This window comes from Tetrao urogallus (genome assembly GCF_951394365.1).
Source record: "Tetrao urogallus genome assembly, chromosome: 1".
Lineage (NCBI taxonomy): Eukaryota > Metazoa > Chordata > Aves > Galliformes > Phasianidae > Tetrao > Tetrao urogallus.
In genome coordinates, this window is record NC_136813.1 from 149,131,593 (window position 1) to 149,157,296 (window position 25,704).

Here is a 25,704-nt window from a genome sequence, read left to right on the forward strand (position 1 = left end):
TCTTGCTTTAACTCTCATACAAGGTCTCATGCTGTATGTAGAGTTGAATATTTTTAATCCTCTGAATTAGAAAACATCTCAGCTTTGTGCAAGTTAAGAAGACTGAAAACCACGCTGTGTCTTGCAGGTGTTTTTTACACCTGACAGAGCGCTCTTATTTGTGACATCTGAACTGTGATCTGCTTCTGGCCTAATAGCACTGCTGGAAAATATTCATGGCTTATTCTTATGCTGTTTATTTTTATGGTATTTGAAGCCTTTGTATTGTTCTCATGTTTTTAGCAAGGAAAAAGTTGGTTTTGGAAAACGATACCATAAAAGAATCAAGTCTTTCTCTCCTTTTTCACCTTGCAGATGCACAAACACACAAACATCTGTGTTCAGTGATTAGGCATTCAGTGCACAGAATAGTGTGTTGTGTGAGTACATTTTCTTTTGGTTACACCATTTGTTGTATCCCCTGGAAAATTATTACAGATGCTGCAAACTGTGGAAAAAGTAGTGCAGCTGAAGAATATGGGGTAACAACTGTTATGCAGGACTTTGTGCTTGCCTGGATCCTGCTGCAGGATGAACAGGTGATGTTGATGTGAAAAGCTCAGCCACTGAAGTGAAAGTGCCAGGTTTAGGGGCCTAAGATGTAATATAAACTATGTCTTTCTGTTTATTTTTCCAAGCTCTGCAGTAGCTACTGCTTGAATACTCTTCATTCCATTTCCTCTTTCTTAGGTACTCAGCAGAAGTGCATCAGAACTGTACTCTTTTAGGTAACATAGGTTTCAGCGCCCTGTTTTGTGTCCTTCTAACACTGCACTGCAAGAGAAAGAGAATTATTTATGAGAAATCATACTAAGAGCAAGGCTCCCTGCAAGAGACAAGTTAACCCCATCTTCTTGCAGAAACCAAGCATGTCTTTCCTGCATCCTAAATTCCTTTTACACAGAATGACTTTCAGCTCTCATGAGCTCTGCTGCTGATGCAATCAGTCTCATTTGTTCCTCTGCACACTGTTTTCAGAGTTTTAGGTTTTGTACAGACGCTGCTCTCCAGTTCCAAGGCTTTCAAGAAATCCATGAGGTACCCAGTGACTTTAGTGAGCACTGATGCCTTTCAGAGGACCAAAACATTAGGAGTTTTGAAATAGGCAAATCAACAGGATATTTATGCGAGGTACAACATATGACACCTTTTTCATCATGTATTCTGAAAGTTACTGCCTTCCCTCAGATAAAGGGATGTGGTTTCATACCTAAACTAGTCTGTAGTAGGATAATGTAATATGACTTTTTGCCTTCTGTATAGAATCATAGAATGGCTTGGGTTGGAAGGGACCCCAAGGATCATCAAGTTCCAAGCCCCCAGCCTCAGCAGAGCCACCAACCTCCAGATCTGGTACTAGACCAGGTTGCCTAGGGCCCCTTCCAATCTGGTCTTGAACACCTCCAGGGCATCCACAGCCTCTCTGGGCAGCCTATTTCATATATACAATGACAATAAGACCTTGGTTACTCAGTCAACCACTGAAGTCAAATGGAGTAATTTTTCTGCTGTCTCTAATACATAAAAGTAGTGATTGTTGAGAGGGTTGGGCCTTCTCCAGGCTGCAGCAGCTAGGTGGGAGCACAGGTCCAAGCACACTGTGAAGCAGGAGAGACTGCTGGAGGCTGGGAGAAAGGAGTGGGAAGGTGGGAGACCTCCTGGCTGGTCTTCAGGGCCAATGCAAGGTTGTGTGTCCCTCTCCCTCAGCCACAATCAGTTGTTGCAAGTGCTGTTGTCTTGCTGGCCAGAAAATCTCACTCAGGTTCCTGCAGCACATCTCTGCACACTGTGTTGCTTTTACCAGCACACACAAGGGCCTGCCTTCAGGAGTGGATAGTCCTGTTCTGCGAGATGTGAATACTGATTTTCATTTTGAAGTGCTATGTACTTGTAAATTCATATGGTATTTATTTTGTAAAAATAATAGAGTTGTGTTTACTTGATACAACAGTAAGTATACACAAATGAGAAACCTATATACTGTGCTTATACAGTGGGACTGGAAAGCAACATCTCTTACTGTAAGCATCTGTCAGTTTCAGAATATCTAGCATGGCAGTGAGCTGTCAGCTGTACTTTGTCCTTTAACAAATGTCCTGAGATCAGCAAGGCAGCAAATATTCATTTTACTCTTGCTCAAACACTCCTCTGGTAACACATAAAAAAGCAGAGGTTTATGAGGAATTGCAGTGCCATTTGGTGGTTTTGGCAATGGGATTGTACTGGATTCTTACAGCAATTGCAGTGCTGCTCTGTTCAGGTCCATGGGGAGATCTCCAATACCAAGGCTGTGTGAGTAAGCTTCAGATCCATCTGTGTTGAGATGCAAGCCTGGCTCTGTGTTTGGGCCCTTGTTTTATTTGCTCCTCTGAGCTCATAGCTAGGACTTCCAACCAGTTGGCCTGAACACTTCAAGTCAGCCACAGGGGAAGGCAGCAGTTGTGTGAGCAGATGTGCTGAGGCCCACCAGTCCCAGCTGCACAGTGCCACGTGCCTGCTACATGGGCCCCATTACAGCTGTGCCCCATGGACTGGGCCATGTCTGTGGCTTTATGGAGATGCCCAGGGTAGCGAGGGGAGGCCATGATAAGCATCCTCCAGGAGGCATCTCCCAACAGCTATCACCTGTGAGTTCAGAGAGCAGCTGCTGCTGCATCCCCTGTGCTCTGCTAAGCACAGGTCTGTGGCTTCAGGACCTCAAAGGGAACAGCAGATGAGGCAAGGAGAGAAGGTGAGAGTTTTTGACTTCCTGGCCGCTTCTGCTGTCTCATGGGAGCCCAGTGCATCAGACCTGGAATCTTCCTGCCCTTCTTAGACAATTTCTCCTGTGCAGTGAAGTCAACAGGAGCTTTGAAATCATTTTCTGGATTTCATTTTTCTTGTTCTATTGCGGTCCCCAAGGACCATTGAATTCTTGCCTGGCCCAGGCGTTTAGCTTGCATGTAATCACAGAAATTGTAAGCCTGCTTCATTAAAATAGACACATTTTCCCAGCTCTTGTCCTCAGTCTGTGAAGAGGAGCAGCCATCCTGGGGTCACGGCAGCCCTCAGCCTCCTCCTTGAGGCCCAGGGATGAAAGTGGGTCTTGTCTGAGTGCCACCATGCTGGGACTTCCAGGAAGTAGTTTCATTGGCTTTGCAGTGTATGTTGATGTCCTTAATGCAAAACAATCTGCAGAAATGGAAGATCTGTTTGCCTTAGCTACAGCTGAACACTTAGCCAGTCATTTGCATCTCACTTATGATGGAAAATTGGTGGTCTTTTGTCACAGGACTGAAAGTATGAAAGAATAAAACTGCCGAGATAGCTAGTTTGAAGATGATTCCTTTTATTTTGAACATTACGCATCTTGGAAAAGCTTTGTTGACTTGGGTTGGTTTTGAACCAACCTCTTCAAGTTGTGGATCTGATCTCAATTTAAAAGTGCAAGGTTAAACAATTCTTTTCAGCTGCTCTTGCAGTTCAAAAGAGGCAGTTTCACAGTTGACGTTTGATCTGATTTCAAGGTCTGTCAGCATGGAGAGTTATTTTTTTGGACTAATGTGAATTTTTTTTCAGCTGTTGTTGCTGTCTTTGAACAAAGTAGCAATAACATTTTCAGGTACTGCATTCCTTTCTGGAAAAATGTTCAGAAGCTGTTAAGCTATCAAATAAATCAGCACCTAGCAACAGGCTGCTTAGGATATGTATGGATTTGATGTGATTCGCCAATAAACAACTCAGTGATATGTACACTGCCAATTGATTTTTCTGCGCTACAGGACAGCAGTGCCAGCTCTGGATCTCAGCCCTTTGATTTATTTATTGTTTTGCAAGTCACAGGTGATATTGATTTCCACATGTTATTTCCTATAGCCAGTAAGGCTTTTGCACGATCTGAAAAGAGGAAGATCCCACCGAATTAAGCTGTTCTGTGGTTGAGTTGGCAACAGAGAAGTTGCTAGGTGTCAAAATACACAGGGCCCAGCTGGGTGCAGCTTGCGAGCAGCTCCAGGCATGGCCTCTGCCGAGCAGAAAGCCGTGTCCTTAGTCCCATGCAGCCTCTCCAGCCACAGGAACCAACACAGCTGCCCAGACAGAGCTCCTGAGGGAACATACAGCCACCCAGGCCTTGGACTGCAGAGTGTTCTGAGCTTTCTGCTAGTGTCTCGTGGCAGCAGTGAGCACACCTATGGGAACTGTTCCCAGGGGGAACTGCTCCACCATGGGGACAGAGGCTGGGGAAGGTGAGCTTTGCTGTAAAATCACCATTTTGAAATTTTAAATAACATTTACAATTTTTAAGCATTAATCATTTTGCGGAATGTGAGAAAACCGAATTTTTCTTTTGCTAGGAATTTAGAAACTGCTTGTTACTTGTAACATCCAAGTAATCTTTGAATAAAAAAGAAAAAAAAAAAAAAAAGGAGAATATGAATCAGTTTGTCATTAAAACACCATCAAATGCTATGGGGATGATAGATTTCTATTAACTTGTTCCAGCAGCAGAAGCCAGCACCCAGATGTGCTTGTGTTTTCCGAGAACTAGCAGCCAAATTTTATCAGATTATATGACAGATAGAGTGCCTCAGAGTCCTTATGGACTAGAACACAGGGCTGGATTTGTCAAGAATGATGCCCAGTTTCTTGAGGGCAATTGCTTGACATCTAAGAAAGTAAAGACATACACTATCTGTGAGTTAACCAAGTTAGCTGCATCAATATGTGCTTGTTTTGAGCTCTTCACATTGTGATAATGGCTTCATTTCCTTTTGCTGAACATTTAGCTCAGAAGCTGCTGTTTCTGTCATGCAAGTGACTTCCAAACCAATTAAACCTAATTTTAAATATGCATCCAAAGCCACTTTTCATCTTCAAAGATGAGTCGTGGTGTGCTTTTGAATACCTGCTTTGGTCTCTCATCAGTATATAAATGCAGGTCTCGATGTTTTCCTGCAGAAATTAAGGAAATAAGGTTTCCTTTAGAAAAAATGCTGTATAAAAATGTTCCTATTTACTACTGTCTTGTTTTCATTATTGTGTGCACAGATGTGAGAGTCCATAAATAGCTTTTGCTGTACTGTGTTGCTCAGTACAGCCTAATGTGCTGTAGAAGTGCTGTAACTGAGGGGAAGGAAAGAATGTAGCTACATCTGTTGTGCAACACATTCAGACACAACCTCAAGTGCATTTTAGCCGCAGTTTACATATCTCCTGTATGTTGGGAGCCACAAACGTTCAGTTTTAATTAAGATGAAGGAAAGAAAGGATGGGATAAACACCACTGTCATCTCTCACTGGCTAGACTGCATGACATAAGGCAGTATTTGCTTCTTGGTGACAGCTATAAAATAAAAGATATCAAGAAAGGTCTGGAACAGATCATTTTGTCTACTTAAACATTCTCTGAGATGTGCATTTTAAATGAATTAAGTTAAAAAGCCTAGTTCACCTGTAGCCTTTTATTGCTTTAAATCTTTTTCAATTTGAGTTGTATTGTTTTGGTTCCAGAATATAGAGCTTTCAAGCCATTAGTGAAAAGATGTATTTCCTGAAGTCTTACTTCTCTTACATTTTCCTACGAAACATCTAAAATCCTGTCCCAAGGCAAAGAAACAAGGTTGTTTGATTTCAATTTTGTGCTTATTATTTAACTTTACCCTTTTGCTATACCTGTCTCATGATAATTGGTCCCAGATTCTTGGAATAAGCTCTACAGGCACATGCAGGAAATAGTAAAAACAAACCAAACTCTTCAACCAGTAATTTGGAGAGGAGCACAGTGACAGCTGACCGTGATGCAGAGCTGTGCCAGTTGAATGGAATGTTTCTGTATGAGTGGTGATATGGCTATGTGACTGCCTGTATGCTTTCATACCACTTTTAGCCAGTGTTCTGTGGGTAAAAGTACAGCTTCAAGTAAAGGCAGTAAAGCCATTTTCAGACCAAGAACATCCATCAGCTCTTAACATAGCTATTTTATGTTGAACCCACTAGACCTGTGTGTAGGCAAGCTCCAAGGTGTGTGCAGACGATGCCCTAAAGAGGCTGATAAGTCAACAGGGGCATCTGGGGAACCTGATGCCTCTTTCCTTTGCATGCTGTACATTTCTTTTCACAGCGGTGTGAAATGAATGACACTGCTGTGTACTGAATGTACATAGAGCAACGTGCAGCCCATGAAGCCTCCAGTCCTGCGGCTCTCAACCTTTATCTTCTAACAAGCTCACACATCATTTTCTGTGTGTGTTCAGACTTTACATTTCCCATCCAGGCCATATCTCCCCAGTTCAGATTCTAGGCTGGATTAAGATACTGTCTTAAGGGATGATGACGGGGAAGTTGTGCGTGCTTTGCTGCTGGAAAACCACCACCCCAGCACCACCACCATCACTATGCTCGTGCAGTAAGTTCTCCATTGGTTAGAGGACCAGGAAGTCCAGGCAGGAGAGATCTGAAGCTGGATATGTAAGAGGATTGAACTTTTTCCTGTGTTTAAATTGCTAGTGCTGCCTGTTAAGAGTGAGAGCAGTGCATGCTTTCTCATGCTTTCACTTCCTGATCCTTATTCTAGGATGGCAAGAAAGTCTACTTTAGTCCCTAGCAACACTGAATACATAGGTGTGAGCAAAAATACCTAATTTGCAGTGAAATGTGCTGTCAGCTACAGACTTTGAGAGAGTCAGAGTCCCGAGGCAGAGTTAAACTACCAGCAGTCTACATTATCCCATGCATTACTAACATTTTTCCTGTGCTTAGGCAAGCACGTATTACTTTAGACAAACCAGAACCCATCCAATGATACACGCTTTCTAAGTACATTGGGAGTATGAGGACTGCAAGGAGAAAAAAAAATGTATTGCTCCCAAGTAGAATTGGAGTATCCTGCAGGACTGCCTCTGTATCCAGCACCCACATCGTCCAAATCTTCACTGCCACAACAAACACAGCATTTGTCTTCCTGGCTGGTAACTTTGCTGATCTGGACATCATACACCTGCTGCCAGGATGAATGAAGTGGAAGGTGGAAGGCTGTCATCTCTCTAAACCACAACAAGGTGGCAGCGTGCCTCAGACTATTCCTGTTGCATCAGCAGCTGAAAAGCCATTGGCTGCTCCTTCCTTGCGACTCCTTTGGTGTGCTTATGTCTGGCACCGACTGCTTCGAGGGCAGCCCTATGCATGCAGGAGCCGTGAGAAGAAACGTTACTATAAGTCTCTGACAGAGTCATCGCCATATCATGTCCCACTGTAGGTTCCTCATGACAGTAGGTATTAGCTCAGATTGTGTGGGTCTGTGCTCCCTGCTGGATGTCTTCCCTGGCTCCCAAAAACTCCTTTCTTCCCTTCCAGCCTGCTACCTGGGCACCTGCCCTGCTGCCCCTGCATAGAGAGCACTTGGCTGTGCTGTGAGCAAGGAGCTCAGAGCTGGTGCTGTTACAGATGGGGTGTGAGAGCTGTCAGACTGATACCAAGGTGCGTAGGCACTAGAATGATGAGGAACACTGGGATGCTTGCACCCTTCCTAAAGATATGTCTTCATGTGTGTTTCAGAGGAGTGAGTCTTTGGGCTTTCTGACTTTCACTGAGTTTACACAGCTGTATGTAGGTCCAGAGATGTAAAATGGAGAGCAAATACCCTATCAGCATGTAGAGATGATAACAACTTTTTATTCTTCTGGAATATCTTTTGTTTGTTGGTTTTGCCAGCTGAAATGCAAGCTTTTTGCTCTTTGTTACATATGCAGCGTGGGGAAGTACCACTGAATCTTTTAGTTAAAGCAAGATTCTTATCTTTTGTTTTCAAACTTCTCAGAGTCAAGATACCTGCTTTCCACTGCAATTACATTCTTGTATTACTTTTCAGCCTCACTTAGTGCTCAGAACTAATCTGCTGCAATTTTTACTTCTGAGTTTTGACCCTGGGACTGTATATGGACAGAGGCAAACTTGCTGAAAGTATTTGTGGAATGAAACGAGCTTGAATTGGTGACTCAGTCATACAGGCATTTTCTTGTAGAGATCTATCTCCTTAGTGAGAAGATCCTACAACTAACAATTGCGGAGTTGGATTCAGGCCTGAATTCATTGCAAATTCATTGGATTTACAGCAGCTTTTGGTGGTGGTAAATGCTGTCACAGTGCTTCAAGATTCAATAAATCTCCTCTGCTAGAGCCACCCGAGAGGGCAGCCCTGTTTGGAAGAAAGGTGAGACTAGCGCATAGCTACCAGAATTTTTCAGCAGTTTTCTCTGAAGGAGTGCAAAGCAGATCTAAAGCTGTCCTCAACCCTCTGGGAAGATCAGATGGCCGGGACATTGGCTCCTCTATCCTGAGGGAGATGTTTTGTTGGAGGACACTGACTCACAACGAGCCATCTCTATAGAAGTCTGATTGCAGATTGGAAGGAATCCATGTCTGGCCCACAGACTGGGAAAAAAAATGGGCTGTGGTAGATGATAAGTATACACAGTCCTTGGCTGAAATGGGTACCTGCGATCAGGTTGGCAAGTGGAGACATCAGTCACAACCTGACAAGTTTCAGGGCTTGCATTTGTTAGTTCCAGAGTATGTTTCACTGCTTTAAACTGCTTGCATAACAGCAGGAAATCAAATCCAACTCGGAGGTTTAAAGTGTTTGCTCCATGAAAATCCTCTGAGTTTAATCTTCTTTGGAACATATATATGATTCAGTGAGAATTAAATCTGAGCAGAAGGTTTATGAGGCGTGAATGTATACATAAGCAAATGCACACACTTGGATATGCACATCTGCACACACTGCATCAAAGTCCTGATTTCCTACTTAAAAGAAAAAATAAAACGTTACTTGGCTCAGAATTATAGAACTGAATTGAATTCCCTTGAAGTAATTAGGGCAGTGCATGGGGCTTGTGGTATTCGTTGGTTTTGGTGTTTGTTTTTTTTTTTTGCACATCTGTACAATTGTATGAAATAGTAATTTCTCCTAAATTTCATTAAGAGATGAGGTGTATGTATACATTGGTTCCCTTGTTTTTCAGTGGTCTTCAGGGACTACAGATGTAAGCATCTTGCCTAATTGGAGATGCAACTGCTCCGAAGTACAATAGCAGTTCAGATAGGACTTCCTAAACGTTGTTCCAAATCAGCACGGCGAGCTGCTTTGGAGGTCATCTATCATCTACAGCTGAGAAAGAGGGAGCACCATTTGCTCTGCATAGAATGGGATGCAAGGGGACTTATAGCATATAATTCTGTTTTCAGTACTGCTTGTGTACTTTATGCACAGAGAGAAAATACTTTAATCCTCTGTGGAAATCTTTTACATCTGCCTTCCCTCATTTTTACTCTTGTGTTGAGGGGTGTAGTGTTAATCCCTAATAATGTGGGGAAAGAATCCCTATTTAAAAGATTTCATTTTATCCATTTATATTAGCAGTTTTCAGCTTTTTGTGGCATACTGCATAAAAGATACTGTGTGGAATGAAAGCAAAATATAAACTGAACTGGAAAAATGAACAGACTTGGGGAATCTAGAAGTGCTAACACCACTTTTTAGCTAAATTACTAACACGTACTTTGTAGTAGTCAGAAATTATATTGGAGCAATTTCCTGGCATTCAAACATATCTGAGAACTCCTACTATTCTAATTCTAGCTTGATGCTTCCAGTGAATAGACTCCAATAAACGTTACATTTTGTTCTCATTTTCCTTATACAGACTTCAGTTTCAATTTACATAAATCATATGCTGTGGGCTGTTTTGTTACTTCCTCTGTTTGTCATTCTGTATATTTTCCTGTACGTGGTAATGCTTTGAAAAGATTTACAGTCTTTCTGAGGTGTACTGAACTAGGAGACTTACTCCCCAGATTTATGCTCCCGATTGTCCTACTTTATAAATAAATTCAGCAAGCTGAACCCAGAATTTCATTACATTTTATGTTAAAGACGGTGAAGATAGTCAGGTGAATTGGCAAACATGCAGGTCCTTTTTATTCCATGCTTTGTGGTATGTATCTGCCACAGTGTTCTAGGTTATCTTTCTTTGCCCAACACATCAAAATATGGTAAAAGCTTGTTCACACCATGCTGTACTTCTGAATGCTCTTATCTCACAACACATGCAGTGCTTGGTTGGCTGTGAGCCTGGTGTTAGAGAATTGCTTCATTGACAGTACAGATGGATAAACTGATTTGAAAGCTGGTTCTATTGCAATTTTCCACTTTCCTGTTACTTCTGATTGTTTAGCAACTGTACCTTCCTACTGTTTGTACTAATCCTTGGCAATGCAAGTATTATCAACAGATTTAGTAACAGACAATAGAAGTGTGAGTTTTAATTTGAGTTCCATTTTCTTTAAGCGTGGTGCCACAAAATAACGTCATCAACCAATCAACAACCAGTAGGTGTTGTATGCACTTGTTACCTCCAAAGCCTGTTTTTTGTAGGCTGGTTTGTCTTCCGTCGGAATCTGTTCATTTCTTCCTCCTGTTACAGCCCATAGGAACAAGGTGCAGACTGAGCATTCTCTCAGAAACCGGTCAGCAGCCTCCATTCACATCCTAATTTTGCAGTTGCAACACAGAGTGGTAAAACCCTTCTTTGCTATCTACAATTTTGCTAGCTCTTCAAAAAAGAGAATGTGATCATCTTGCTCTTTAATAGTAGGCGTAATTAAATCATTGGTAACCAAGAAAACAAATTAAAAGTTCTTTCATTGAAATAATTAATTTGCAGTGTTAATTTGCAAAAACCTGAGGGATGATGGGGATTGGTCTTGTGATGGGTGTTTAATTCGGTGCTTCTGGTGTATGCAGCGCTCTAATCCTAATGACTTTCAAATGATGGAAGAAATGAGTTGTGTTCATCTGCTATCGTCTGAGAATCTTGCTTGCATAAATCAAATGCTGCAATCAGTTGAGAGGACTGATGGAAAATGACAGCACATAATCTCGTTTCAGTGAGTCTGTATGCTCTCTGCAGGTTACTACTGAGTTTCTTTTCATCCTAGCAGATTCTGCACTTTTATTTTTCGGTCTGTAATGTCCTAAACATGTAGCCATACACCATACAGCTCTGACACCAGCCAGCAGCACACTGACGGATGGAGAGAAAAGCTGGGGAGGAAAGGGCAAAGGGCCATGTGGCCCCCCATGCCCTGTGCCCTGTGAGCAGATATTCAACCTGTAGTCATAAAAACTTTATATGCTAGCACAGTAAACTGGAAAACACCATGTTGTTTTTAATATGCATCAGTATCAACTTTTATTATTTCTTGGCTTATCTCTCATTTATCTTTAAAACAGCATGCAAATAATGAAGTAATTTTGCATAGTAGAGCAGAAGTGCACTGATGGCAGCTATATATTAGATGTACTGCTTTATGCTAAAGGTTGAAACCCTCTCCTCTGGTGCCTGTGGCGAACTGCAGGAGGGCCTGTGTTTGTCCTTCAGGCCAGGCGTGCTTCAGCAAGGTCTGGAAGATGGAGATGCCTTTGTAAGCACAGCCCTTCCTCAAGGCCAAAGTGGTACTGCTTTCCTTATTGGGCAGCGGTATCTGAAGCAAACAAAAAGGACCAGCAGATATCTTATATGACATGTATTCATACTGAACTCTGGATTACCTTTGCTTATGTAAGGCAGGGAGGGCAGTGAGGCGGGAGCAGCGCGCTCTTCACCCAGCAAGCACAGATTGAGGGTGGCAGTGGGGACTGGCAGGGACCAGGAGCTCTCTTTGGAGCCTTCCCTTGCTACTTCCCTGCCCTGGGTCTGGGAGCACAGCCAGGCCCACGGCTCCCAGCAGGCTGCCACCGACAGGATGAGCTGCCCACGTCGAAAGGGCCTCACATTTTCCTGAAAACAGTAAATATAAAACATTCGCAGAGACAGTGCAGTGTAGCCTTAGCTTCCTGCAGGCGCTGTAATATTGAAATGATGGTGGTTTAGCTTTTCTGTTTGAGAGAAACATATATTCTCTAGATATTTCCATAACTTAACTCTTGAGGAGCTGAGATTCCTGAATCAGCGCTTGACCTGAGGAGAGGATAAGTAAGAGAGGCTTAGTGTTTCTCAGGCATTTCATGAGCTGAAAACACAGCTTATCTGCAGCATCTCACAATAGGAAAATGTCAAAGCCATTTGATGAATCTCTGTTTTTCATATGCCAGTGCAGTATCACAAATAAGCACAGATCCCTGTGAAGTCCCTTGCTGCTTCTAATGCATCTGTTGCTTTTGATTTTCGTATCTTTGGTTGATATTAATTGATATGAAGAGAGATACTGTTGTATTTATTTTGGAGCTCATTTGGTGCTAGAATAGCCTGGGAGAGCACTTGGACTCTTGGACTGTCACATGCAGGGACTTCTTCAATTAGCAGCAGCTCTCTCTCCACTGGCTTGTTTTCCTTGTCTCTGGAAGTATGTCAGTTTCATTCCTCTTCTTCTTTGTCATCTGAATATTTTTCTCCCTGTCACTTTGCAGTAGAAGCTGTAATGTCACTCAGCTACTGTTGCGCCTCCCTGTCCTCTCTGTGTCAATCAATTCATCTGGGATAGAGAACAGCTCAATATTATAGCCTCACCTTTGCTCTGGCTCTAATAAAATCTGAATGAAATGAAGGCTGTAAACTAGAAAGGAAATAAGCTGTGCTTTGACTGGGATGATCTGAGCCCTGGGCCTTCTTTGTCTGCTCTGTGGCAGTCTGTCCTGTGTGAGGTGAGAAGTGTGGTGCCCAGCCACGTGCAACGCTCTTGCTGAAGCATTAACATCTACTGCTAAAACAGAAGATTTCAAAGTAAAGTTTATTTTAGGGTCACCAGTTGGTTGTCTGGTTTTGCAACAGCATGACATGAATGTGACATTATCTATATGCATGTCCTTTCTGGTGAAACAGGTATATATGTATCCATTATCCATATTGTATTTGTGCTGCTGATAACCTCAAGTGTTCTCTTCTTTATTTGTTCATACTGTATAGGATTGTGCTGTGGAACTGGTGGAATTCTGTTCCACTAATTTCACAAATCCTTTTAAATCCTAATTCTTCCCTCCAGTTTACTCACAGCACCTTCCAGATGCTATCAGTAATGTGCATAGATAGTGCATATACTCTGCATATTTCCCAATCCATGTTGAAGACCTAGGAGAATATCGCATGGAACTCCATTCCAGTGTGGTAGCAAAGCATTGAGAAGCACTTCCTAGCTGGAGATTTGTATTGTGAAAGAGAATAGAAAAGTTGTACATTACCTGAGCATGTAGAGAATCTCCACTTTCTCTACTGTCAAGAAGGGCCTTTATCATGCAGTAGACAGAAGACTGACACAGTCTCTCTCTGACAAATCTGCATGATCTTTTTCTTAATACTGTACAACCTTCTAGGTGCTTGCTAGAAGAGCTCATTTCCTCTGCTGTCTCCATGTTTCCTCCAAAGCTGAGTGAGGTCAGGAAGCTGCTGCTCAGTCAGAATATTCATTGTTCTCAGAAAGACAGCAAGTTTTCTGCTGAATGGAAATTCCAGAGCCCAGCCCAGCCAATTCTTAGGTAGAGTTAACTAGGAATCCATTTCATTTTAATTTTCACAGCAGAAAACCACGTTGATCTGCATTTTTACAGAAACTGTACTTTCCATCTATATTTTTGACAGAAGATTCCTGGCAATCTTCCTTTCAATAACCACCACTGAAAACAGTGTCCTTTATTTAGTGAGTTATTACGGCAGTGACAAATGTGGCAGTCTACATTTCAAAATAGTGGGAGTTAGAAAGCAGAGTCCTACTGCTGACGCAAAAGGATTTGTGTCTGTAGCTGCTACTACTGGGACTTCTACATACATCAGCCCAAATTCATCCCACGTAGTTTGAAGCTTAAATGCTAACTCCCCTCTCTTTGCACAGAATATAGAGAACTGTTTTATACCAATTTAGGTCCTACAGTAAAATAAAACAAGTTATCTCGGTGAACTTGGGCTACAGAGAGCAAGTAAATGCATTTTCAAGTCAATGATTTACTGCATGCATCGATGCAATCACTTAACATTCTGGAAAAAAATGCAGAGACCTCACTAAGATTAGAAAGGTCTGAGAGAGATTCTATCTGTAATCAGCTTTGGCCAAAAATATAATGACTGTGACTATCCAAAATGCTCAGACTAAGAAGACAGGCTGATCAGCCAACTAATTTAGGTTGTGATCCAAATTGCACTAAAATTAATGGATGGACTGCGACCTCATAAAAGTTGAATTGAGCTATAATTGTTAAAGGAATTCACTAAGAAAAAAGGCACTTCAGAATATTTTTATGGCTGCTCAGAAGTTATATTTAGTTTAAAAGTTTCAGTTCTCTTTCTTAAAATAGCGTTTGCCTATGGTGAGCTTTAAATGGCTGGGCTGGTTTGCAGTACAGCAGAAGGTAATGAAATCTTAGTCTGTTCATGTCTCTCCTCAAAATTTTCAGCTTAAGATTTCTTCCACATGATTACCCTAGCAAATATGACCTTCAACTTTTACCTAGGTTATTTTTTTTTAACATTAGCATCTCACAGAGTTCCAGCTCACTAGTCATAGGAAAGAGGTGAATCACAGAATCGAGCAGGTTGGACAGAACTGATGGATGACTCTTCCCTTCTCCAGCTCAAAGTGGGCCTGGATAGAGCAGATTGCTCAGGTACTTTGCAGTGGAGTTTTGAATATCTCCAAGAATGGAGATTGCACTGACTTTCTGGACAGTCTGTCCCCCGGTTTGGCTTAAACAGAGCTCTCAAAGAAAGGTCTTGCCGTGACCTCAGCACATGCACAGGTATCCCGGGTTTCCTCTAGTGAGAAACAGGCATTTGTAGTTGTGAAGAGAGGCCCAGACAGTCAGTCTGTGCAACACATACTGTGTCCTAGCACTCTTGGCAGCTTCAGTTAGGACTGACTAATGTATACACAGTCTGTGGTCTTGCTGGAATTTTTCAAGCAAGAAGAAAACCCAATCTCAACTTGATTGCTTTATTTACCATTAAGTTTTTTTTTGCCTTTTTTTTTTTTTCCTGAATGTAATTCTTTGTTTTCTTTGGCTGCTGCAGAAGTTGCTTTCAAGGGTTGTTCATTTGGATCAGTGAAGAAGACCTCCAGGAGACTGTGATGGATGTGGAACTCACTAAGCTGGCTTCTGAGGTTTTTTACTTTGATCCAGTCACTGTGGTGCTTTCTCTGTGTGTATTTGACACTGGCTCAGCAGAAGGCCTGTCTACATGCAGGCAGGAGGGAGAACATCACCTCTGATTGCCTTTCAGTGAACATTTGGAAATGAAGTCGGCTGTGATAGTAGTCTCCATCCCTGCTGTCGCGATAGCCTCCATCCATGCTGCCGCTGTGAAAATCAGTCTGAGGAGATCAGAAAAGCCCAGAGGGACAGCACAGCCTAGTTGTAGAATTGAAGGTGACTCCTCTTCTGTTCCAACCCAGTCTGGGCTGGCATGGACTTGCCTCATTCAAGATTTAGCTTCCTCATTTCTTGAGGTTTGGCCCCATTTTGCCAAGGGGGAACTGAAAGCAGCTGCTTTCTTCTCCCCCTCCCTGTCTGTAAGGTTGTGTTTAGCAGTTGGAGGGACTGAGCTTGCGCTTTTTTCTTACTTCCTTTTCTTACATTCCTTGAGATGCATCAGTAAACCATGCACATCATGTTATGGGAAACATTAGAAGCAATAACTTTATTACAAGATCCAATTTTATTTATTTTTTACTCACTGAGAGTAATGAAGATTACATATAATACCAGTTGAACAGATTCCTTCTATTGTAAGAAGCTTGCACTTACAGGGACACTCATTGCACAGTTTTGGTTTCAAAATGACTTCGTTTTGGAACAACTGTGCTCAGTTTTCACCTTTAAATACCAAGTTTAGTTTCTCAAGATACAGGAGAAAGCTGGGAGAATAAAAGACTCATTAATCAAAAGACAAAACATTGGAAGTGTATAATCCAAAATCTCCTGAATGTTTTCTAAACCCAGGTCTTGAATCTCACGGACTCCTGTCAGCCTTTTCTTAAAATACTGCAATCCTGCTTTGACCAGCCTCGCTCTGCAGCCCCCAGCTGTCTAGAGCAGCTGAAACAAACCTTGGTTGGAACCTCAAAACTCGAATGTTAATACCACTAATTAACTTCTGGCGTGGTAAAGGGGCAAGAGTATTAAAATTGATTTTCACTTTGTTTCACTGTTTTGACTGATTGTTAAGCTACATACTTCTAGCAAGAATACAAGCACTGCACTGTGAGCAGTGGAAGTAATTTATGGTTGCTTAGCTAGCAGTCTGAATGTTAATTTTTTGCTGGTGTTTAAATTAAATGACAGCACCATTTTGTTCTGTTCTACAGTATCCAAATAAATTGATTACACAAGTGCATTTAAGACAACAAGCTTAATCTCTCCTTTCATTGAGTAAGTTGGCAGTGCTAATGTTAGCCTGCAATCTTCATGAGGTGCTTAAGAATATTTTACATTGCTTTGCAGTCACTTAATAAAATTAAACTTTCTGAAGAAAAATCATTCAATTATTCTTAGAACAATGGACCAGATGTCCATAGCATGCAGGTAACAGTCAGGTTTTAATCAAAGCACATCATCAGTAGAACACACTTTGCAAAACATGTCTTAATGCTGACAGTATTTAATCTCAGTTTTACATACCTGCACGTATATGTAGCTCATGTTCCAACACTACTTAAAGCAGTGGTTATGCATGATGCAGTGTCCTCAAATTACAGAGCTCAACTCTTAATTAAAGCAATGCCTTAGGGAGTTAAAGATCCTATTATGAATAAAAAAGTACAGAAAAAAAAACCCAAGTATTTCCTGACAGGAAAAACGTTAGGAGCAACCCATCTCTTCCAGCAGAGACCGAATTAAAGACTCAGCATGTTATTCCTGCACCAGAACTCAATTAATGAACTTTTTTTAAAGCCTACAAAGACCTTGGCCTTACAGAACTCCTGCCTTCCTCCCTCAGCTCCCTCCAGCTTTAGTTCTTTTCTCACTTGTTCTTCTAAAGCTGCACTGTAAATACATTTGAAAGTCTTTGGAGCCTAGCTCAAGAAATTAACTGCTTCTGTAAATTTTTACCCTGGAAACTGTATGCAAAACTCAGGATGATCTGGGGAGTTTATATTCCCAGGTCATCCTGGTGTGGTTTGGTAGCTGTGGAGCCCTTCCATCCTCTGTGAGCGAAGATGGTGGCACCTGCAGGGCTTTGTGTAGCGCTCATGCCCAGGTCTGTAGGAAAAATAGCATTTGGTGGCAAAGCAGCTTAGCAATGAGCCACAAAGAGAATATTAGTTCTTGGAATCTTGCTTTGTTCTTGTACCTCTTGCTTCCCTCTCTGCCTGTGCCGGGACCTTGTCTTATCCCTGGAATTTTCTGCCTGTGTGCCTCAAGTCCATTTTGCATCTGGCTTCAAGCCCAGGGGTCTAAATCTAGGAAACACAAGGGGGTGGATTAGTGACTGAAGGAGGAGGACTGATCTGATGTGAGCCTCCACCCCACTTTGCTTTCTGTTGCTCTTCCGCACTGGTGTATTTCCCTAAATTTGTGCAGCATCCTTGCTGGTGTTGTACTAGCTGGGTGTGAGCGGGTGTCTGGATCCTGGAGTTTTTATTTGCTCTCAAGCTGAAAAAAATGTTAGAAGCAGTTTTATGGTTTAAAATGAGGAACTTGGGATCTGAAGTAAAAGTCCATTTATAGCTTCATAAAAGTTAGAGGGTTTTTTGATTTCTAATAAAGTATGTGCTTAATGAACTACTCGGCGTAGACTTAAATATAATTCAGGGGAACCGGAAGAATCCTGAGGCTTCCCATGGCTAGGTTAATGCACACCCAGCCAGCTCATGAGTGCAATAGTCTCACTGGACTTAATAACTGCTAATTCAAATCACGTCAGTCATTAACTGTTCATCTTTTTTGTCTTTTTTTTAGAAAAGGTACTCACATTTTTCATCTGTTTTTAATGAGGTGGCTCCACTGGATTTCTTTGCATAATTGCAGTTTGCATACGTCTGCAAGAAGCGGTTCTGGGTTTTGCTTTTTGTTTTCTCCTATTCCATTAAATCAGTCATAGAAGAAACCATGGAGACATCTGAGTGGAAGATCCAGTTAGCCCGCCAAAGTGCCCCAAGATCAGACATCTATCAGACTGCACTAGGAAGAGCAATGCCATCTGGACACAGACAGAGCTGTTCAGATGTTTTTGTGTCACATAAGGCTAGTACCAGGGTAAACATGTTGCAGTGCTGCCTGCCAGAGATCTGAGAGCAGCCCCATGCACTCCTTAGCAGCTGTGGGTATTTAAACTCCCAGAACTAACAGCCTGCAGCTGTACTTCCATTAGCTCCCCACAAATTTCCCCTCAGTTCCTAGATGGTAAAACTACTTAAAAAAAGATCTCATTTGATTTATTACTTTTGGTTCTCTGGTAGGAATCTGTCCGGAAGGCAGTTTCACTGACAACAGCTGAAACATGCTACTTCATCCAAGTGTACATGGATGCTAGTGTTCAGGCATGATTTTTTAGCCATCTACAAAATCCAGCTTTTTAACTAAAACTCTTATTACAGCTTTAAGACTTAAACCATTCTCCAAACTTGTCCTAGCAGACACAAAAACTAACAGGCCCTTGAGGTAGTTTAATTCAGCTGTTCTTGTGGCAGGAGCTCAGCAGATTCCACTGGCCTGCCATGGAGTCATTAAGTTGGAACAGATTTTGGCACATTGCTTGGTGCAAGTGGGCATCATCTTGCTTGGGCTTTGGGGTACAGTTGCAACAGTGTCAGCTCTCTGCAAGGAGAAGATGCCCATTAAGTGCATTGCTTTGATAAATGTTTGCTCTCAGTGCTAAGTCAGTTTGTGAGCAGCTAGGAGCATGTTTCTCATAAGCTGCCTCTCCAGGTCTGGAGGAAACTGTTTGATCTTACACCTCTGAACTGAAGAAAGGTGGTATTGCATCCTGCCGTTATCCTGCCATTCAGCTGTGCTCTCTCTCTCTTCAGAAGATGTCACAGCAATGGGGAAATTGAAATGATTTCCCTAGAAATTGAAATGACTTCCCTTTCCAGGAGCTAGTCCAATCTAAACCAAAATATGATGAGAGTAAAATTGCAAGGAGAAAAACTTAAAAGCAAGCCTGTGCAGTAACCACCTCATCAACCTTTCCCCTCTCATTTGGGTTCAGTATCCCACCTGAGGAAGCTTAAAATCAGACCAAGTGCAGATGTTGTGAATACAGTTCTGTATTCTGAGTGCAGAGCTGTGTTGCCTCCTGACTCTGCTCCATTTTTAGCTTCAGGGTAATGTAGTGCTCTTATGATTTATTACACCAAACATTCTGGCAGCAGAAAGGATCAAGAGTAGGTGAGTCCATTATAGCTGTTATCTAATTCCTTTTGAATGCTAGAGACTATTGAAATAAAAAGCTCCCTTTTTTTTTTTTTTTTTTTTTTAATGTATGCTCTGGAGTTTTCTCTTTGCCTATGCAAAGGAGTGATGTATATAACTGCTACTTGACTCTTCTTAAGCAAGAGAAGATCCAAACACTGAATATCATGAGTAAAAATTTACTGTGTTCCCAGTAAACTGAGATGGGGCAACATTTTAAAACCCTTTGTGTGACCTCAGAAGAAGCTTCTCTCCGCTCTCCAAAGGGCAGGCTGGACCATCCACCTGCCTGTGCATTCTTTGCAGGTTCTAGTTGATAAAGGACAGCCATACAGCTCAATGCGGGGAGGGGGCGGCTGGAATGGTTGCAATTGGATGTAGCAGTGGTAATTAAACTCTTGGTGAGCTACCAACTCTGTCTGGTGCTCCTGTCTGAGCAGTGTGCATTTGCCCTTTGTGGATGCAGGTTGCTCAGCATGTCCACCTGAGGATACGAGGAGAGGTAGGAACATTGTGTGGACAGTGCTCTGAGATGCAGGAGATGCAGGCAGCAGGACTGATTTGGATCGGAATGTAAGATCTAGAATATTCTGGAAAAAAAAAGCATTATAAAAAAAAAAAAGAAGGTAAGTTAGTGGTTGTACTCCTTCAGAGAAGCTTGCTCCTCAGTGCAGAAGCTAGCCAAGGTGGGAGAAAGTGTAGCTTTCTGAGTGTAACTGCTTGAGGCTAGGAAGGTCCTACAGAGGGATCTGGATAGGCTGATCAGTGGGCTGAGGCCAACTGCATGAGGTTCTACAAGACCAAGTGCTGAGTCATGCATTCTGGTCACAAACCAGTACAATGCTACAGGTGTGGGACAGAGCAGCTGGAAATCCGTGCAGCAAAAAATGATCTGGGTGTGCTGGCTGACAGCTGGTTGAACAGGAGCCAGCAGTGTGCCCAGGTGGCCAAGAAGGCCAATGGCATCCTGGCTTGTATCATAAATAGTGTTGCCAGCAGGAACAGGGAGGTGATCATCTCTCTGTACTCTGCTGAGGCCACACCTTGAGAACCGTGTTCAGTTTTGGGCCCCTCACTACAAGACACTCAGGTCCTGGAGTGTGTCCAGAAAAGGGCTGTGAAGGGTCTGGAGCACAAGTCTGATGGGGAGCTGTGGAGGGAACTGGGGGATTTAGTCTGGAGAAGAGGAGGCTCAGAAGGGATCTTATTGCTCTCTACAGTGACGTGAAAGGAGGTTGCAGTGAAGTGGAGGTTGGCCTCTTCTCCCAAGTAACTAGTGATAGGATGAGAGGGAATGTCCTCGAGTTGTGCCAGGAGAAGTTCAGGTTGGATATCTGGAAAAATTTATTCTCAGAAACAGTGGTTGGGCACTGACGCAGGCTCTCTGGGGAAGAGATGGAGTCACCTGGAGGTGTTCAAGAACTGTGTGGATGTGGCACTGAGGGACATGGTCAGTGGGCATGGTAGGGATGGGCTGATGGTTGGACTGGATGATCTTAGTGGCCTTTTCCAGCCTTCATGATTCTATGATTCTGTGATTCTCCACAAGCAGCATTCAGCCTGCAGAGGTGGCTGCTACGTGGGATGGGCTGTGTTTGCATCCTGACTGTCAGGCACTTGGCAGTAATGCTACCAGTGATTAATGATATGACATGAGCTGTATGTGATAATACCAACATTTATGGATGTTGCTGCACTTCTGATGTTCATGCAAGATCAGAAAATAGGTTAATAGCATTACTGTCATCCATGTAGCCCTTACAGGAGAATGCAGCAGATTGGCTTCACATACCTTGTAATTTTCCTTCCATTGGGAAAGGTTATACAGGCTGCACTGTACAGATGGCACACAGCAAAGCTGCTTTTGTTTCTGCACTGTCAGTGCTACTGGATAAGCATCAGTAATCTGTCTTTATTTCCATGGGGCATGCTTGTTTGCTTGGAGTTTACTTCAGTGATCTGGATGAGCAGAAGTGAAATTTCCTGGGTGACACATGCAGCAGTCAGGCAAGGTTATGAGGAGGAGACCGTCTACTGCTGTGGATGGCAGAAAGAAAACCGCAATGGAATTTACCTGACTGTGAGAAGGAAAGCTGCAAGGTCTCTGCTCTGTCTTAAGTTTCCCAATAGTTTTCTTAGCAGGAGGATATTTAAAAAATGGGATCCTACCCTCCCAGAAGGGATAATTATCAGTAGTAATTAGTAATGCAGCAGGTGTGCTATAAACATATAGGTAAAAGGAGGCTATTAAATCCCAGGGGAGAAACTGGCCTGATTTGTGCCTGGATTTTGTACATTTATTGTAATGGTGTTATTACAAATATCAGTGAGCAGTTACTCTTAGCTTCCCCTGACCTCGTGTTGTTCCTATGGGAAGATGGAGTCTGTAGTGGTTGCATCCATTTCAGTCCAGTTTTGTCAGTCATGCTGTCTGAAAGGCAGCAGCTCCCCTCTTGCTTTGGAGCTGAGCTCATGAAACCATGCATTAATTGTTTTCATTCCTGGGGCTAGAGGTATGTTGGGTTATTCTCCAGCCTGCTACTACTCCAGGTTGAGATTCACATAGTGGTTAAAGTCAGCAGTAGCAACAGATTGCTTCTCCTCCAATTTATGCACCTTGGAGAATCTGTGTTGAGTGTCACAGTTTAAGAAAGTCAGAGATGGAGACACAAAGCACAGAACACTTGCCCAAGGGGCATAGGGCTTCCCTCATTTCTTCTTTGGCAACTTCAGTTTGTGCCAGCAGGGTGAAGGTGCTTGGAGTGGACGTAGGCTGACCTTGCTGTGAATCCCTTATGCCTGGGGATTACTGGAAGTATCAGTGAGCTGAGGTTAGCAGAACTTGTCTCCCTGCTGGGGGTTCTTGGGTGGTTTCTGTGCCCTTTGTGGTGCAGTACATCAGAGTAGCACACTGTGATCTTTGCTGCTCTGAAATGTCTCTGCTTATGTGAACCAGTGAAAATGTGCAGTTGTATGTAAAGAAAGCCAAGAGACTTCATCAACACTGTGCTTAACTCAAACCATTATTTGATGTGTTAAATGCTACTTTGAGTCCAACAAGGGATATGATGTTAACTAGACCTTTGTGTTGCCTTTACTCCTTCAAATAGTTCCTGCATTACAGGCTTTGGTGTGGTATCACCTTATCTCCCCTATTAAGGCCTTTCACCACTGAAGTATTTTTAGCCTTGTAAGAAAGTACTCAGGAATAAAAGGAGAGAATCCCCTAGCAGATAAGAAGAACTTAAGTATGGCTTTCACTTCAGCAGGTTTGCTTACAGCCTTTTACTTCAGCTGTCTGGAGTGTTTGTCAGGAAGAGCCCCCAGGTGACTGGTCCTGAGCTGGTGTTTGTCTTCCTGAGGCCATCAGTGCAGGTGGTTCTGCAGCTCTGACACAGGCTGTTTTCCACTAGGACAGGAAAAAAGGCAGATAAGAAAGATGACTGAAATGATGAATTTTCTACTTGACACCCATGTATGCTTATAGCCTTCTTCTGGAAAAGTAAAAGCATAACACAAAATGTCCCACAAATTGTCACCTACTCAAGTCCGGCCAATTTTCACCAGCATTGAGCTTTAAAAAAATCCAAACCAACCAACCTGTTTTCCTCTTGCTTTCTGGAGAATCTTGGCAGTGGTGCATTTAGTCAGGACGACTTGGCCAACTAACCCAGGCCCTTACTAAATGAGAGGCAGAAAACTGGAAGTTTGAAAGAGAAGAAATACAGAAGACAGGATAGTGTGTGCTTTTTGGAGATATAGAATTTAGTTGATGTCACTAGTAATAGACTTTGCATTCTATGTCACTGGAAATATCTGTGTAGTTTTCACTAGTGAGTGGAATGGAAACAATTAATGGTATCTTGCGATCCTTTCAGACCATTTGCAAGGCTTCTAGACCCCTCTGTGTGACATTGCAGAGTGACTGTATTATTGACAGGACACTTGGAGAAGTGTTTTGGTTACTTTCTTTTTTTACACAGTTTCTGGAACAGATTCTATCCACTGTTAGTTTTGACTTTACAGAATAAGATGTCTTAAAACAAAGTTAGTGAATTTTTTAGTTTTGCTATGGAAAAAAAAAAAGTAAGGATGCTTATCTTTCTGTAGTTGCACATTAATTGGCATTGATAAGCCTGAATATGAACATGCCCCAGATTTTCAGAACAAAAGAGCACAAACTTTCCAGCACCTGGCTTGTAGGAATATGCTGGGATTGATGGCAAAATGTGTAATGGTTGCAGCACACCTACAAAATCTGCTAGCAAAATCCATACTTAGTTTTTTGAAGTTTAGACAAGAGAAAAAAGGAGGAAAGAAAAAAAAAGCCAATCCCCCTCCCTTAAATTTATGGGTTCATTTCAAGTCCAGGTGAATTGTGCCTTTCTAGAGACCTTAGCAGGCTTTGGATCACAGTGGTATCTTAAAAAAACAGTATTTATCTTCAGAAAACACAGGCTGAGGCTAAATAATAAAGTAATAGAAACAGTAAATTAAGTGAGAGGTAAAGCCTGTTGGATCATACCCTTCATTGGTGTGAATTCTCCATGAATTTCCCAGTGGTATTTATGCTATTCTTTTCATGTGACTGTAAATCACTTCAGCAGTGAAGCTTCTCCCAGCTGTGAAAGGACAATATCCCTCAGCATGACAGAGCTGACTTTCCCAAAGCTCAGCATCCATTCTCCTTTCCACAGGCAAAACCATTGCCTTCGGTCATATCCCAGCGGACAGATCGTGCAGCATCTCATCTGGAGAATCTGAGGTTGCCTTTGAGGACAACTTGAGGGTTGCTGCCTATCAGCATGTTTGCTTCTAAGTGTTATCTTCTCCTCTCTCAGGCTAGCACTCACCAGGGGTTACCTTTGCCTTTTAATTTGCTTTTCCAGAGATATCTGCCAAGGCAAAAGCCTGCATACCAACACTGCTGTTCCCCATCTGGGTTGCTCTCTCACGGGCAGTGTGAACTGCTGGAACCGCCACGGGGAGAAGGGATGGCACTCCCAAGCAGGGCAGGCTGCCTTCCTCCTGACAGCACGAATAACTGCTGATGTTATTAGTGTTGATGGAAATATCATTTGTTTGCATTTTTTAGAGACTAAAATTGGGCGTAATGCAGTGGCTCTGCAAATAAGAACACTTGGATTATGTATTCTGCTCAGTGTTTGTGTTGTGCCAGGCACTGTGGGAGCTTGTCCTAGCCTGTAGGCACTACTGTGCTATAACTAATAAATAATAGCGTCTAACAGTAATTGTTTCATTACTTTATGAGTCAGACCTTTTACTGGGGGATTTGTTCGTTGACAAACATATTGTTCAGCTCTGCATTTCCATTAGGGAGACTACCAGGCTTTTCTGCATCTTTGTACTGAGATGAAGACTTGAAGTTACTCACAATGTTTTAAAAAATATAAGAAATCAGGCAAATAAGATGGCGTTCTTGCTTTGAGCTTCTTCCAGTTCTTCAGTCAAATGCAGTTAGGGTTGGGGTTTCCAGTATTGGGGTTTCGTAGCCCACATCCCATGATGGAACAGCTGGCCTGTCCATGGAATTCATGGGCATTCCTGGGAGAATGCTCCAGAATTGAAGGGCACATTGGTTTTGGAGCTGAGCAGAGCCTGATGCTCATCCGAAAATGGTAATTTTACTCCTAATTCTGCCACAGGCTCTGGTGATGCTTTAGACATGTTGCTTCTCTCCTAATTTCCAAAGAACCCTGAAAATACCGATTTCTCTCAACCATGCCCAGTTTCTTTCCACAAGTGATTTCTTTGGGAAACAAAGGATGGCTTTGGTTGGAAGGGACCTTAAAGATAACCTAATTCCAACCATTTGCTATGGGCAGGCTAATCACTGGACTGATTTTCTCACCTTGTTCAGAGATAATTGCCAGTTTTCCAGGTAAGATGCCCAAAGATCATATTTTCAGCCCTTAAAAGTTAACAGAACCTTAGATGCATAAGATTTCTCAAGGACAGAAAACCCAAACCCACCGAACAACCACTGTCTGCTTTTGTAAGGGTATTCTCTTTTCAAAACATCCAGATTTTTAGTCTGGATCTCCAAATTACTGTACTGTAGTTGAAACATATTAGAAAAATGTACTTTATTAAAATACACATCTGAGTATATTTTTCCATGCTAGCTTATCTCTGTGACTGTGAAAGCATATCAGATACACTTTAAATGCAAAGGGCTCCTTCCTTCTCAGAGGAGAAGAATAAAGGCCCAACCCCAAAACCTACGGGATGGCCAACGCTCAAGCTGTTTGGTAGTTTTAACAGCT

The 25,704-nt window shown here is 42.4% G+C and overlaps 1 protein-coding gene across 1 annotated transcript in view; it reads left to right on the forward strand.

Annotated features, from left to right (window-relative positions):
* Positions 1-25,704, forward strand: part of TMCC3 (transmembrane and coiled-coil domain family 3) — a gene marked incomplete at both ends in the record, with an annotated part of 119,955 nt that overhangs the window by 15,922 nt on the left and 78,329 nt on the right. The gene's annotated exons all lie outside the window — the stretch shown is intronic.